Raw genomic sequence first — 5,108 nt, forward strand, 5'->3', positions numbered from 1 at the left:
GGGGGAGAAGGTAGGGGGGCTTGTCTTGTGAATTTATATGAAAAATGAACTTGGGGAAGCAACTGGAGGAGGGAGGAACTAGGAAAGTAGAGTTTATAACAAGATGCTTGGTTAACTAGGGTTGGTCGGACTTTGTTGGACTTGTTTGGGTCCTTATAGGGGTGTGAATGGGTTGGGTTTGACCCGCACCCGACCCATATGAAACCCTATAGGGTCAGGTAATAAATAAGAATATCTTACTAGAATTTGGGTCCAACTTGAAAGGTCTGATTAGTATATGGAACCTGGTATGGCTTGAGAAAATTTATATGAGACCTAGGTCCGAACCGAGTTTTGAGTTAGATCCATGGGTTTTCAATATAAAAATAAATTAAAAATTATTATTTTATAGGGTATGAACTGTGGTTCATTTAATCCTTATAAAACCTGGGTATGGTTTTTCATATGATGGACCCAGTCTGACCCAGGTTCGGACCCGCTACTCGAACCTCAAAGTCAGATCCGAGTTTAAACCCAGCAGGTCTAAGGTTACTATGCCTAAAAGGGCTTAGCTCGTTTGGTGGGGGCAACTTGTGAACAGCACTAAATTGACACATGGTCATGAGTTTTATGCTCCCTCTCCGCGTGTGTTATCTTGCCCCCTGGCTGTGGCTCCCTCTCCGCTGCTCTGCCTCTGTCGCAACCTCGAGGCGTGTGTTTTATGCCCAAGATGATGATGCTCTGATGGTGAGTGTTTCATCCATATTTCTAGGGTTTTGTTGTTGTCGAATGTTTGTTATATGCCCTCTATTAGTAATCTTTTGGCAAAATTTATTTATTTATTTATTTTTGTTTTCCTTTGGTATGTAATTCTTCTAATGAATCTGACCACCATGTTCGTGATAGAAGGTATTTGTGTAATTTAGTAGGGGTGTATTTTTAATCTTCTGGTTGTCGACTCTTGATATTTAGAGGATTTTCTCTGTAGTTTTTGGTATTAACATTTTGATAAATTCTTTTTTTGTAGCTTCCTTGATATACAGTTTGTGCTTATAGGAATGTTGATTAATGATTAGTTTTTGCAGTGTAATTGTTAAGTTTTGTTGTGGAATAATATAGTTTTGTTGTTACTGAGATTAGTGGTGTGTGTGTTTTATGTTTTGCATTTTTGGCATTTTTAGTGCAATTGGTAGACATAGCTAGGGAAATTTATTGTTTGCAGATTTTAAGGTTTATCATTTGTTGATTTTTTGCATCTTCAACATTTTCCAATAGTTACCATTCATGCCAACATCTTTGACAGTTTGCTGAGATTGGGTTTTCATTTAGTTTTGCTTTTCTTCAAGTTCTTCACAGTCAAGCCCTTTCTTTATTACCCTTTGAGTGACAACCACATACAGTGGGGGTGAGTAAGTTAAGTTCCTCAGTCTAGCAGCTTTGGGAAATAAAGTTGGAGTTTCTCCATCTGATTCTGTCATCATGGGCTTACTCAAGTATATTTGATCAATGTTGATCTTGTAAATTGTCTGCAAATCACAGAGTACAATGAATATGAATTCAGAACATAGAAAATTATCAAGAAAAAATCTGGAAACAAAATAATTCCAAATTGCAGTGCTTAATTTGCAGCTTAGAAAGTCATCAAATATCAAAATTAGAATACAACAAATACATAGAGGACTTTAGGAAACAGGTGTGTTGGGGCAACCAGAATTTATCTCATTTGAAGAAATGATGTAACTTCATAGTTGTCTCATTGGCAATAAACTAGTCAAGCAAAAAGTAAGAACTAATTGGAATATTCCTCAAATCTGCAAACATGATTACCTTCTCTTCTGTTCCCCCTGAAAGCAGAAAGGGAAGCTTTTGCTTTTAAATGGAGATGAAACAATAAAAGCAATCTCCTATCCTCTACTCTCAACTTACCACATCACAAAGAAAGTAACCGATAGCCTGAAATTATCACATTAAACATGGTTATATATTTTTCCTTTTTAATACTTGAATTTGGTTAGAACTTTTAATTTTAAGGGTTTTTTGTTTCAATTAGCATAAATGAGAATCTAAGTCACAGGGATTCGGCCAACTGGGTGCCGCACCCGCGTCGATGCGATGCAACGCGGGTGCGCGTGCGAATGCCGCACCCGGTGTAGTCAATCGGACCTTGGGTGTGGTCAATGCACCCAGGGTCATTTGTGTCTAATTTTTGGACAAAAATATGCCCGATGAAAAGGGCTAAAGGGAGGAGGATTAGGACTTTTTTTTGTCCTAATCCGCCCAAGTTTTCTTCCTGAAGCCGACGCCCACGCCTTCATCGATGCTGATGCTGACTCCTTCCGACCGCTCCTCAGTTATCAGGTACATCTCTCTCTCTCTCTCTCTCTCTCTCTCTCTCTCTCTCTCTCTCTCTCTCTCTCTCTCTCTCTCTTTCTCACTCTTATTTTCAATAATGTTATTTGGGGGGTTCTGGACATTCCAAAAAAAATTTAATAATGTTATTTGGGGCTTTTGGGCTTTCGAAATTTCTCGATGAATTGATGATGCTATATCATGTAATCGCGCGTGCATGAAAGAGGTTGAACTCTGCATTTGCTAATGGTGTGATTTGATTTTTTTATGACTGATTTATGTGATTTTGTTGTTGGATGTCGGGTTGTTAACATTGATCGTTAAGTAGAAAAAAAATTATATATATACAATCTGTTTAGACGTTTTCCTTGAAATAAAACATTTTTTATTAGATTCCTGTAAGTGTTATCATTTTCCTAGTACTTGGCATCAAACTGATTCTATGTGGAGTTTAGTTTTGACGTCCTCTAATGTTTGACAGTGATCCTATATCCTTCCTAGTGAATGGTTTGATTTAAAAAGAATAGTTTTTTATGCAAATATGATTATTGTTCTTTCAATCCTGTTGAGACACATATTTAAAATTTTGTTCGTCCATTCTCTGTCATTTGAATGCAATATCGAAAGATTTTTTATTGTGAATATGCTTAGAAGATACTGCAATAGTGCATGTTTCATTTTATGTTTTTATATTATTGTTGCAGATATGTAGTCTTGAATGTGCATTATAAATTCAGAATGAATGTGAATTTGTCTAACTGATTCACATTTTTTGATATTAGCCTTGGTAATGTCTGTTAAAACTAACTTTTATTGCTTTGAAGTTTGCACTTAATGTGGTTTTTACTCTTTTCTATTTCTCACATATCTTTGTTTTTAGTTGTAGTATATTATATAATTTACTTCTTTTCTGCTTTACTTATTTAATTGTTTTTATAATTGTGGTGTTGGTTTTTATGATGTAGAATAGAATTGTAGATTGTTAATTTGATTTATTGCATGCATGATGATGAATTGATTTGATGATATTGTGATTAATTGTTTTTTATTTTATTAGTATTAATGTTGTTAAGTGTTAAAACTTAAAAATTATATATATATATATATATAATATTTATTTATTTATTTTGCGGCACCCCGCACCCATGTGACATAGATGAGAATGTTTAAAGTACAAGTAAATTATAAAAAAACAAATGAAATGTTTATCTTTTGTCAATTAATCTCATGAATCTCTGATTGAGCTAAACATCTAGAATTGATATTACATTCTTTAATATTCAAAAACGTCAAAATCTATTAAACTTGTGCAAAAACTCTATAACAATATCATCAATCCTTGTCTTGAGAGTCTTATTTTTTAGCACTCAAATAATAACCTACCTAACATTCAGCCTCCAATCACACAAAGCAGGTGTTGCAATCTGCAAATTCTCCTTCTAGCAATTCCATTCTTATTTTAATTCTCATTTGGTCAAACATGCTAACCAAGTTTCAAAGAGATTCTTTCATGATTTTTGACCGAACTCTTATTGATTAATACTTGATGCCAATATCAAAATATGTGGAGCCTCCTTTGTCTCGTAGAGTTGTCACAAAATTTTGGCTGTACGAGTTTGCAATCATATTGATTACATATTATATTTTACATCGGAATTTTGTAATTCAAATTTTTAATGAGAACAAAGATAGTTAATATCTACCTTTAATAAACCCATTAAGCAAAATTCACATGAAAAAAAGGAAAAATTGATTAAAAATCTGATATATTTTTATTATTTTAAAAATATTAATTAAATTTATTTTTTAACATGTTACCAAATCTCAATATATATATTTATATTTATATATTTAGATTTTAATGAATCCATATTTGTTTTCATTTTTCTTGATAGTTTTTAGTTTATTTATGTCTCTCTCTCTCTATCTGCATTTAATGCCTGAAGTTTTTTATTTTATTTTAATATCTAAATTGAGGGCCGGCTAATAGCTCTCTCTCTTTGCATTTAATGCCTGGCGCTTTTTGGTCAATAGACTTGATACTGAAGTGTAAGTCAGGATTCTTCACTCATTTTCATCCCGATTCTCACAATCCGCCGATTTCACGCAATAATCGGCACGATGAAATCGTCTCAATTGAGAACCGCGAGTCTTCGCCGATTTATACCATTCAGCGCCTGACGGCTACACTGGCACCCACTGAGCCAGCGCTATGGGAAGGCTTCCAGCCAGTGTCCGGCCTGAGGGTCCGGGCCGATGTTGGCCGGAGTGGTTACTGCTGGGGTCACTACCGGTGGCTGCAAAAAGAGGGAGCCAGAGGATGGCTTTACGTCACCGTTACGGGTTTTGATTTTAACCTTCATCTTCGTTTCATGTTGTCCATCCTCGGTTCAAACGCGGGACGAAGCCTCATTTCTCCTCGGTCTATTGTCATCTCTAAAAGGATTGAAGACGGGGCGGGGCGGGGCAAGGTGAGGCAAGTGTGGATCGAGGTGGGGGAAAGCATAAGTCCATCCTCGCATGAGTTTTGATTTTAACCTCTAACCTCGGTTCAAACGGAGCAAGGCAGGGCCCCGTTTTCCCCGGTCTACTGCCATCCTTAACCACCGTGGCCTCGAACTGGCTCCCAAGGTTACTGCTGGAGATGGTTCTGGCCCCGTGCTGCTTGCGGGTGGCTGCCGACGATTCCCTCGGCGATGGCAGACGGGCGGGTTACGTTTGGCCCGGGTGCACCAATGTGAGAGGTGTGAGCCATTGGAGAAGGATGACGGTGACATTCG

Source organism: Nuphar pumila, chromosome 4, assembly GCF_984573655.1.
Source record: "Nuphar pumila chromosome 4, dmNupPumi1.hap1.1, whole genome shotgun sequence".
NCBI classification, from domain to species: Eukaryota; Viridiplantae; Streptophyta; class Magnoliopsida; order Nymphaeales; family Nymphaeaceae; genus Nuphar; species Nuphar pumila.